At 36.9% G+C, this 12686-nt stretch overlaps 1 pseudogene across 1 annotated transcript; it reads left to right on the top strand.

Moving 5' to 3' along the window:
- The first annotated feature begins 319 nt into the window (after nt 1–319).
- Nucleotides 320–12274, top strand: LOC311590874 (vomeronasal type-2 receptor 116-like; annotated as a pseudogene). Its single transcript has 5 exons — nt 320–520; nt 807–1481; nt 2998–3225; nt 9103–9226; nt 11384–12274. The product of its transcript is annotated as a vomeronasal type-2 receptor 116-like (transcript).
- Nucleotides 12275–12686: the final 412 nt, after the last annotated feature.

The following is a 12686-nucleotide window of genomic DNA, read 5'->3' as shown; positions in this document are numbered from 1 at the left end:
ATGACAGATGAAAAAGCTTTCCATGAAATATTCATGTTTTGTGTAGATGAACTCACATGAAATTTTATAGGTGTTATAAGATTCCATATTTTCTTATTTGTAAACCTTATTACTTGGGATACTTGTCCCAAACATAGGGATAAAGACAATATCTCCAAGTACAGGATAGTCATTGTATTGAATGCCAATGTTTATGTGTATACTTCTGTACATAATAAATATTGTACCATTTTACAGAGCACCAGCTGAAAGCCTGTTTCCCTTGGTTTTGACTTTTTCCTTGGATGAAATAAACAGAAACCCTGATCTTCTACCAAACATGTCTTTAGTATTTCGAGTACCATATTGTCTAAATGTTTCACTAGTAAAAGATCTCATTCATCTTTCTCAACCACCTTATCGGACTCATCCTAATTATGACTGTACCAAAGGTGGCGGTTGTACAATACTTCTTACAGGACCAAACTGGGAAGCATCTGTACTACATCACAGATTAATGTACAGCCGTGAACCTCAGCAGGTGAAATTTTTGTGGGGTTAAAATTAATGAAATTATGTCTCCATTGGTGGCTTTGATAAGATGGAAAAAGGGTGTAAAGAGGAGATTGGTCATACTGGCCTTATGTCAACCTGTTAGTTCAGTGGTGTTATTCAGATACTTGATGGGGATCTGGAATTTCTCTGTGTGAAATAGGGATAAGAGGAGAAGTAACTGGTAAGGGGGATTTCTAGAACTTTTTACAGATAAAATGTGTTTACAAGTTCTTAAAAGTACATGCTACCTCATGCTGTTCCTTGTGTCCTAGGTCCTCCATCTTACTTATGGGCCTTTCCATCCTCTCCTGAATGACCGTGTACAATTTTCCTATATTTATCAGATGGCCCATGCGGATACATCTATCGCCATGGCCCTCGTCGCCTTCTTACTTTATGTAAACTGCAACTGGGTAGGGCTGGCCATCTCTGACAATGAACAGGGTACACAATTTCTCTCAGTTTTCAAAAGAGAAATGGAAAAGAATATAGTCTGCTTTGCCTTTGTGAACATGATCCCAGTGAACACGGAGGTTTACATGTCAAAAGCTGACGTGTATTATAACCAAATCATGACATCTTCCACAGATGTTGTTATCCTTTATGGTGACACAGACAGTACTCTTGCTGTGGCCTTTAAAATGTGGGAATCTCTAGGTATACAGAGAACATGGATCACCACCTCACAGTGGGATGTTCCTACAAGTAAGAGAGATCTCACACTTGACCCATTCCATGGAACTCTTGCTTTTACACACCACCATGGTAAGATTTCAGGTTTTAAACATTTTGTCCAGACATTGAACCCTCTCAAATACTCAGATAAATATCTGGCAAGTGTGAAGTGGATGAACGTTAACTGTGAATCCTTAGGATCTAACTGTAAGACAACGAAGAACTGCTCATCCAATGTGTCATTGGAATGGCTAATGGCACAGACTTTTGACATGGCCCTCAGTGATAGCAGTTATGACATATACAATGCTGCATATTTTTTGGTGCACGTTATTCATGAGGTGCTTCTTCAACAAGTAGAAAATCAGCCAATTGACAATGGAAAAATACATGATCATAGCTGCTCAAAGGTACTGTTTTTTTCTATTGGATTATCCATGTTCTTATCAATGTCATAGTTTTTAAGAGTCTCTCAGATGTTTAACTGAGTGAACACGGAAATGTTTCCCAAAAACCTAGGTTTCTAAATGTTTTTATGCTGTCACAATAAATCTAGAGCTTTGTATAAAATTTAATACACAGGTATTGGAATGAAAGACACCATTTATCAGTGAAAATAAGTGACTCTGTACCAGAGCCACTGAATATAATCATACCTGTTCTAATACTGGAGAGATAATTAGTCTCTTTCATTAATTGTCACCATGATGGAGAGATGACTGTTTGTTCATTAATTCTGAAAATTGAGGTAATAAGTTCAGGGGATTGTTTTCTCAATTGATTCTCCCCAAATGTAGTCTCTGTTCACCTACCTCCAAGGCTTAGTGTAATTACACAGGCAGAGTTATGTGAATCAGTTTATTACACACACACACACACACACACACACACACACACACACACACACACACACTCATTTTGTGAATATATATTTCTCACTGTATTAGTGTTTCTATGTGTGTTTCTGTGTGTCTTTGTGTATATCTGTGTTTATGTGTGTACAGAGATATGATTGCACTCGTGTTTGTGTGTGTGTGTGTGTTTCTGTCCATCTGTCTATCTGTCTGTTTGTAGAAGTGAGCTTAAATTGTCTGTGTTTCAATGCCCATGTGTATGTTTGTTTCTGTTTTTGTGTATGTTTCTGATTGTATTTGTTAATTCATGTGTCTGTGTGTTGTGTATCTTGGATTGCAATATGTATATCTCTTGCTGTGTGTGTGTGTGTGTGTGTGTGTGTGTGTGTTTGTGTGTGTTTCTGTCTGTCTCTCCTTTGATATTGTGAGCATAAATTTGATTTTGTTTCAATTTCTCTCATTGTGAATGTTTGTATCTCATTATTTCTCCCTGTATTTGTCTGTGCATGTGTGTGTCTATGTATGTGCTTGATATACTTCTATACTTGTGTGTCTGTTTGGGTGTATAAGGTTGTCTATTCCTGTATGTTCAGATGTGTCCATGTATGTTAATGTGTATAAACAAATATGCGGCTTTATCATATGAATATCTCTATATAGATGTGGGTCTTTTTGTGTGCAGATGCATGTGTGTGTGTATGTGTGTGTTGCACATCTTTATGATGTATATGTGCTTTTCTATGCTTGTGTTTGTTAGTTTACTTACAGAGAACTAAAATTCTACAAACATTATGACAAATTAATATATCATTTTGCTTTTATTGAGATTTTCCACCTGATACCTTCAATAAAATTGCTTTTCAGATACAATCATTATGCATTTTCTCCCTTCAGTGAAGGGCATATGTATTATATAATACTGTCTTCATTTCAGATGCACTCCTTGATGAGAAAGACACACTTTACTAGCCCTAATGGAGACAAAGTTACCATGAACCAGAAAGAAAAAGTTCAGAAAGAGTATGACATTTTCTACATTTGGAATCTCCCACCTGATTTTGAATTTAAGGTGAAGATAGGAAAGTTTAGCCTAGATTTTCCACATGGTCAACAGCTGCATTTATCTGAAGACATGCTAGAGTGGGCCACAGGAAGTCGACAGGTGGGTTGAAAGAACTGTACTGATTTCCATTCCATACCAGTAAACACTGTGTGTTTAGTTGGCCCATTTATGCTTTTTTATAAATTAGTTAAATGAAATAAATTGTCACATTAGGAACCTACTTCTAGTCTCCTATGTTATGTTTCTTATTTTCCTATTTCTTATGTGACCTTTTGTTAGTCCTTCGAGGAGTTCATGCAATAGTTACACTGTATTTTACTATGAAAGAACTGTGGTTTTTGTTTTTTAATAGGAATATGAAACAACTTTTGACCACTTATTTATAATATTTCCAATAAATAGAGCAATAGACTCATGGTACCATTCTTATTACCATATAGTGATTTCCTCACTTATTATGAATCTGTGATAAAAAAGTTACAGAGACTGAAGCTAAGTGTAATGATGTAGTAAATTAAAAATCCAAAGGCATTAGAAAACAAACTCATCATGTCTTTTAATTTTAATTATTTTTTATCTTAATTTTTTATTTTATTTATGTTATATTCCAGCCCTAGCCCCATTCCTTGTGCCCTTCCAGGCACATCCTCTCTCCTCCTTCCCCCTATGCCCCTTCTCTAGTCCTCAGAGAGGGGAACCCTTCTCCCCTACTCACTGACCCCAGCCTATCAAGCATCATAAGGACTGCCTGCATACTCTTCTTCTGTGAGGTGATAAGGGACCCCATCAGAGGGTCGTGTTCAAAGAGAAAGCAACAGTTTTATTTTATATGTTTCCTTAAACCTCTGACACAGAGTCTCTAAATTGTCAACCCTTCTAATCATAAATTCATAATTTTTGATACACATTAAATATTCTATGAATTATTACTTTGTATTTTATTTCCTTTTTATATGTTATTGGTTTTATGTCTGGATGTATGACCATGCAACACTGGTGTATGTGGTGTATATGGACATTAGAAGGGTGATGCATATTCATGGAAATGTCAGACAGCTTGATATGCAAAATGGGTGCAAGAAATCAATTGTTATTCACAGTTTTTCCATGACTCAGCTCTAAATTATGACATGTAAAGAAACAGTTCACTACAGTATCCTTGCTTGGTCCTCTTAATTGTATAGTTCATTCAAACTAAGGAAGCAGTATCTAGTTTCCTTCTCTGTGTTTGGAGGTATTTGGTAGTAATATATTTTTGCTGTGCAGAAATTTGTGAATAAAAAATTCCATCATATGTTCAGGGTATGTTATAGGTGTGAATTCTGAAGTGGTTTCTTTTAGGGTATTCTATTCGAACTATACAAGCGCAAAGTTGTTTAAATTTTAAAGATGTTAAGTCCAGGAATTCTGGTTGCTCATGTACTCTGGCATTTGCAGTTAATAGTCCTTCTCAGATTGATACGGGGAGTCATTGTTATGTAAAGGAACACAGGATCTGAAATTTAGCTACTGAAATACATATATATTCAAAGGCAGCAGTGAAATATTACATGTGTTCTAAACACAGCTTGATTGCATATTACAAAAACATGCACCGGAATAATACTCAATACTAAAAATATATAGACCCATTGTTCTGCTCCCAGTTATGCATATGACGATACATGCTAACTAACAAACATAAAAATGATGATATCAAATCTACCTAGCTCAAAATGTGACAGTCATAGTCTTAAATGAGAGTATGTTCAATGATATGCTTAATATATGATTCAAAGAATGATTATTTGAATGTTCTATGAAAAGTGAGAAGAACTGACATAAATTACCTTGGGAATGATAAAAGGGATCACAAAAACTAACATAAAATAAGTCACTGAAAAAGCATGAGAAAAAGGAATTCCATGAAAGTACAAAATAATAAAAATAGTCAAACAGAAAATATGTAAAGAAAAAATAAAATAAATGAAATAAAATTCTAAATAAAAAATCTCAGCAAGACAATAGTTCGAGATAAAGACAGGATGGCAAAGCTTGAATGTTAGGCATAATATTAGAAAATTCAGACTCTAACAAAAATAAAACAAAACATAAGAGTCAAAATATAGGAGACTTGAGCGTTCCTGATTAAAAGAATAGATTTACAGTCCAGAGGCACTAGCGGAAAAGAAGGACACACTGAAATCATCAACACTATATCCAGTATATTGTAATCATAAATTTCAAGTGAGATGTTTGCCCATCGAGATACAACAGTCATTTATATAGCAAACATTTAAGATCAGTAAACGAACACACCTTGTCATATTTAACTTAAAATTTATTTTGTAACAAAGACATTACGTTGAAGGCTGAAGTACAGAAGACTCTGTCATAGCAAATTCCCATCTGTATATCAGTCAATGTCACCATGGACATTCTTACAGGAGGAGAGTAATAGTGATGTATTTCAAACATTTAACAGCCAACCACAGTAACTAAAACAGAAAAGTTATTCCTCATAATAGAAGGATACAGAGCAGAATTCAATAATAGAAACAGTCACAGGAACTTAGAAGCACTGAAAAATTACCATGAAAGATGCTAGTTGAACCACTTCACATGATGAATGCAAGGATCAAAGGAACACATAGAAAGCACTAAGCTCCAGACAAAAGCAGCTATTAGAAAAAGATCAAATACTACACTATCAACAAGTAGACAATATTTGCCAAATAATCTACAATAATAATTTATTGTTAATGATCACATTCTCTAATAAAAATCCATAGACAACAAGATTGGTTCAATAAGACAACAACAACACCCCAAAAATGTTTTGTTACTTCCATGGGAAAAATGTTATTTTTAACCTGAATGGAATTCTTCTATAAAAATGTGAGTGATACATCATTACGAAGTGGAAACAAAGAAACAAACAAACAAAATCCATGAAAACATTCACTTTTATGGACATGGATGGAATAATTCTTACATAAGCACCTATCAAGACAGTTCAACAACACACCAAAATGTTTGTTCTCTACACCCAAGTGTGTTTCACTCAGAAATGCAAGTCTGAATAAAAAAATACAGTTAAGTGAGATAAGTCATGTAAATACACTCTAAGATGGAATTATATGATTATATAAAATATTCATAAATTTATTATAAAGTCTATTATCTCTTCAGAGTAAAAAGAGAAACATGTCAGAATACAAAGAACAGGTAATATCTTGATAGAATAAATATTTTATGGCAAGCTGACTGAAAGCTTTGTACTAGATGGAGGGGAAAATATAAAAAAAATTTTCAATTAAACTAAGAATGAAGCCAGGTATGTTTGGCCCATGTTTTAAAACAAACAGTTTGTTGGCAGATTTAGAAAATTCTCTGTTGATATGTGACCAGTTTGGCCTAGATAGCTAATCCAAGGCTGGCAGTGAGACATAGAGACCACGCCTTAACATATTGCACCGAAATAGGGCAGGAATATCCAGTCTCCACTCTTCTTTAAAATGGTCATTAAAATCTTACCAAGTGCATAGCCAGAGATTTTGATAGATACTGGGACTTCCTATTGGTACTCTAGGTGAGAGAGGTAAGGATGAATGGTGAAATAGAAAGACCCAGCGTGTCCTAGAAATCAACAAGAAGACAATTAAGGCTGGCAGATCTGGACCCAGGCGGGTCAGCTAAAAATACTGTACCAACAAAGGACAATGCATGTAGTAAACCTAGATCCCCTATCCAGATCTAGCTGATAGACACCACAACCTCCACAACTGTGTGGATAGCAGGGACTGACTCAGTCATGAACTCTGTATCCCCTACTTGACCACTTCCTTTTGGTGGGGAGACCTGTTCATGCTCAGAGGAAAAGTAAGCAGGCTCCCAGGAAAAGACCTGATAGGCTGTGATCTTTATTTTCTTTAATTTTTATTTTTAATTTTCTTAATTTATGTGCGTTGGTTTCAGATCTTGGAGTTACAGATGGTTGTGAGCTGCCATGTGGGTGCTGGGAATTGAACCTAGGTCCTTTAGAAGAGCAGGCAGTGCTCTTAACCACTGAGCCATCTCTCCAGCCTGGGACTGTTATCTTATAGTAGAGAAGAAGGTCCCTTTCTTTCACAAACCTGGGGGAAAGGAATAGGATGAAAGTGGGAGGGATGGGGAATTGAAAGATACAAGTGAGGGGATAAAAATGAGATTTAACCTGAATAAATTACTTCAATAAAGAAATTTTTACCATGTGCCAATATAACTTTGACAATATATTTTAAAAACAGAGAAAATGTCCAATTATAAGTGAGTATATACCATTTGAGTCTTTCTGCTTCCAGTTAACTTAATACGATCATTTCTAGTTCCTTCCATTTGTCCACATATTTTGGGAATTCCTTGTTTTTAATAGCTGAGAAGTATTCTATAGTGTAGATGTACCACACTTTCTTTATTCATTCTTCTACTAAGAACTACTTAGACTTTCCCCAGGTTCTGGCTATTATGAAGAAGGCTGCTATGAACATGGTTGGGCATATGCTCTTGTTGTGTGCTAGAGCATCTTCTACATATATTCCAATGAGTGGAATTGCTGGATCTCAATTTTCTGAGATAGATTTCCAAAGTGGTTGTTCAAGTTTGCATGTCCACCAGCAATACAGAAGTTGTCCCCTCTCTCCACATCCCCACCAGCATGTGATATCACTTGAATTTTTGATCTTAGCCATTCTGATGGTTGTAAGATGGAACCTCTGAGTTGTTTTGATTTGCATTTCCCTGATGACTAAAGTCATATATACTCACATATAATTGGACACTAGCTTAAGGGGCATGTCCCATGGAAGTCTTACCAGGAAAATGGGACAGATGTGAAGACATCCTCTTGGGGCTCTAGGTGAGAGAAATATGGGAGAATGGAGAAATAGAAGTATCCAGAGGGCCCTAGAAACCTACAAGAAAAACATTATGATGGGCCGATCTGGGCCCAAGGGTTCTGCTCAAACTATGGCACCAAGCAAGGACAATATGTGCAGTAATCATCAAACCCCATCCCGGATCTAGAGAATCAACAGGGCATTTTCCACAGTGGAGTGTAGAGCGGGGACTAAGTTCCACATGAACTCTAGTGCCCCAATTTAATCTGGTTTCTTTGATGGGGAGGCCTGGTGGCACTCAGAGGAAGGATAACAGGATTTCAAAAAGACACTTGATACTCTATGATCATATAGAGGGGCAGGAGGTCCCCCTCAGTCACAGACATAGGGGAGGACACTAGGGTGAAAGTGAGAGGGATGGAGGAACCTTAGGATGCAAGGGATGGGATAACAATTTAGACTTGAGATATTCCTATTTTAGATGTGGTTAGTCCTATCTTGCTAAGTCATTGCTTTGATTAAACGTTGGCCAAGGACAAAGTGAGGAGGAATGGTTGCTGTGGCTCATGGGTTATAGACAAGGGAAGATAAGGAAAGACCTTGGACACTGAAACTAAAGCACAGGCCCTTGAGAGAACACTGCTTTCTGGCTTGCCCTGTGTCATTTCTCACACATGCTTGCTTACCAAGAACATTCCCTTTAGTAGACTGGGCATGCCTACAATGAATACCTAGTAGTAAAATGCATTAGTGTTAAAAAGACAGGCTATTCTGATAGGGAGAATTTCTCAGGAAAGGTTCATTCCATGTTCCCTATCTTTTTACTGAACTTTGTGTTAGCTTGATGTAAATCAACAAGAAGACCAGGTAGCAAGCTCTGTAGTGTCTGCACAAAGTACACTAAAATTCTGTTTCCATAATGTCTAAAATTTGGTAAAGAACTCCACTTTTCATCAACTTGTTTTAATATATTCACAAGTTTGGCATTATATAAAGTGCTAACTGACATGTGGTACCTCAGCTTCTGTATATAAAATAAGCGTATTGATATCTCAACATCCTAATATAATATTGCTATGAATGGAGTAGATACAACTTAATATGAATTTTATTTCCTCAGATGGTGACCTCTGTATGTAGTGCTGACTGTCATCCTGGATTCAGAAAATTCAGGCAGGAGGGAATGTCGGCCTGCTGTTTTATTTGTATCCAATGTCCGGAAAATGAAATTTCTAATGGAACAAGTGAGTGTTTGCTGCTGTGGTAACTTTACATTAATAATCCTCTCAACCAACAAAAGGATGCTGAAGGAGTCTAAAAAGCAACCTCAAAAATAAAATATACCTTTTTCTCTGTTATCAGTCATAGGAATGCAAACACTAACAATGTCATAACAAGAAAAAAACTGTTTTGCCTAGATGTATATTTTGATTCAATTTCTGCCACATCGTATTTTCTCTAAGAAACAAAATCTAACTGTAGTGTGAACACATTCTGTATGAGATCTGTCCTTGTTATTAATTTCTCATATAACTAAATGAATGGCAGATTCCAGTCACAAAGTTTTAATCTGTGTATTTATTCTTTTGCATGCATATATGTGTCCCTACATATGTTTATGTACACTGCATATGCACAGAATCTAACAGAGGACAGAATATGTCACCAGATCTGATGGACTGTGTAATGGAGGTGTTAGTAAGCAAGTCTGTATGCTTAGAAAAATTAGTGTAGAGATAAAAAATTACTTGCAAAATTATCAGAAACTGCTTAGTATGAGACCGAATTTGTGTGATTTGTAGAGGCCCATTTTATTTTTCCCCCTTCTTTATTGTAATTTATTCTGATTACATCCCAATTGTTATTCCCTTACCCATTTTCAAATGTCTGATGTAATTTTTTCGAGGAGAGTGAGGATAATTGTTCATGGTGTACAAAATATAAAAAGTCTTATGTCAAATATTTTATAAATAGAGTCCAATTAATAATTTCATGAAAGAATAGATTAGAATGCTTTTGTATTGAAAACAATTAATCACAAACAGTAACATTTTATTGCAACCTACAAGGCCAGTGTGGTAAAATGATTATATATTTATTTGGCTAGATAGAAATGGACAATGAATAGTTATTCCACATTTGCCTGTCATACTATGCAATGAAATTAAGTTCTTAAAAGACATTTCTGGCCAATAGCATGGCTCAACATTTAAATCATTTGCCTCTAAGACTGATAGCTGGAGTTCATTCTCAGGACCCATAGAGGAAGAGGAGGCAAAGAACTCTCAGAAATGGCTTCTGAAATCTATGTGCTCAAATGACATCCATAATTATTAAACAAACTGTAATAAAATTGTTTTAAATGTAAAACTGAATAAGAACTAATGGTAATTACATCAAAACAGAAAATGTTAATATTATTTATAGGTGTGTGTGTGTGTGTGTGTGTGTGTGTGTGTGTGTGTGTGATGTGTTGGTGTGTGTACATAAGGGCAGATGTAGGTGAGAGGCAACTAGTACCTCTACAATTAATTTGCAGCTGTTGTGAAACACCTCACACAGGTTCTGGGAACTGAACTCAGGATTTTTTTGGTGAGAACATTTGCCGGGCATGGTGGCACATGCCTTTAATCCCAGCACTCGGGAGGCAGAGACAGGTGGATCTCTGTGAGTTCAAGGCCAGCCTGGTCTACAAAGCGAGTCCAGGACAGTGAAGGCTACACAGAGAAACCTTGACCTGAAAAAAACCAACAAAGAAAAGCAAAACAAAAAACAAAAAAACCAAAAAAAATCTAGGTCATTTTTGTATGTGGGTTTTTATTTTACTTTTCCCATGCTTCTTATCAATATATATATTTACCTCAGAGTATAGTCACAGAGTCTGGGTCTCAAGAGATTGAAATGAGGGAAGTAGGAATGTGCTGGATGCTTCCCATGAAGGTGGAGTCAAGATGAATGGCTTTGTAGTGCTCAGTCTGTAGAGAGGTTTCTACCTTCAGTGATAGAGCTAGTGCTTCTCATGATCAAGACTCAGGAATTCTTTCTCAATACTGCCAGATTAGAACATAAGTAAGGACATATTAATCATAATTTTCAATTTTCTACAATTTTAAATCCTTTATATTACATTTATATACCGGTAAACTGTACTTCTCATACTTACATTCCTACTTCTTCCAAATGATTACTAAATTTTTCAGCACATCTGATACATTTATTTGGACACACTAATATAAATAATAAGAATTAATAAATAGAATCATTGGTGTACAGCAATGTCCTTCAATTATATTATCAGCAATAAAATGGAGGTATTGCAAAGCTTTCACAACAGACTTATTGAAATATATTGTCAATAAACTGCTGAAGCTGCACAAACAAATCTTTCCTTTCTCATTCAGACATGGATCAGTGTGTGAAGTGTCCAGAGGACCAGTATGCCAACACAGAGCAGAATCATTGCATCCACAAAGCTGTGATCTTTCTGAGCTATGAAGACCCCTTGGGGATGGCTCTGGCCTTATTGGCTTTGGGCTTCTCTGCCTTCACAGCTCTGGTTCTTGGGGTATTTTTGAAGCACAATGACACGGCCATTGTGAAGGCCAATAACCGTGCTCTCAGCTACATCTTACTCATGTCACTCATGTTCTGTTTCCTCTGTTCCTTGCTCTTCATTGGCCATCCAAACACAGTCTCCTGCATCCTGCAGCAAATCACATTTGGAATTGTTTTCACTATGGCTATTTCCAGGGTGTTGGCCAAAACAATCACAGTGGTTCTGGCTTTCAAACTCACAGCTCCTGCAAGAAAGAGCAGGTACATTCTGGTTTCAGGAACACTTAACTACATCATTCCTCTCTGTAATCCAAATTATTCTCTGTTCAATCTGGCTAGGAGCTTCTCCTCCATCTGTTAATACTGATGCACACTCCGAGCATGGCCACATTATAATTGTCTGCAACAAGGGTTCTATTATAGCATTTTACTGTGTCCTAGGATACTTAGGCTTCCTGGCCCTGGGAAGTTTCACTGTGGCCTTCTTGGCCAGGAACCTGCCTGACACATTCAATGAAGCCAAGTTCTTGACATTCAGCATGCTGGTGTTTTGCACTGTGTGGATCACTTTCCTCCCTGTATACCATAGCACCAAGGGCAAGGTCATGGTGGCTGTGGAGATTTTTTCCATCATGGCTTCCAGTGCAGGGATGCTGGGATGCATCTTTGTTCCCAAGTGCTACATCATTTTATTGAGGCCTGACAAAAATTCTCTTCCAAAGATCAGGGAGAAATAATATTCCTAAAGTCATATTTCATGAATACTTTGTGTTAAATTAATTTATTTACTCAATTTTCATCCTGCTTATAGACCCCATCCTTTCTCTCTTTCCAGTCCCACCCTCCCTCCCTCTCTCCATCCCCTCTCCCCTATGCCTCAGATTAGTGGAGACCACCTTCCTATGCACCCCAGCTCTCCAAGTTGCATCAGGACATACCATTTCCTCTTCCCGTGGGGCCTAGATAGATAGTCCCACAAGGAGGGAGTGATCAAAAATCTGGTATCACAATACATGTCAGTAACTCTCCCCATACTTCTTACTAGAGGACCCACATGAAACCTGAGTTGCCCATCATCTACATCTCTGTAGGGGCCATAGGTCCAGTAATGCATGGTTCTTGGTTGCTGCCTCAGTCTCAGCAAGGCAC

The sequence above is a fragment of the Acomys minous genome, assembly GCF_964271855.1.
Source record: "Acomys minous genome assembly, chromosome: 20".
Lineage (NCBI taxonomy): Eukaryota > Metazoa > Chordata > Mammalia > Rodentia > Muridae > Acomys > Acomys minous.
This window is presented reverse-complemented; position numbering and strand designations above follow the sequence as displayed.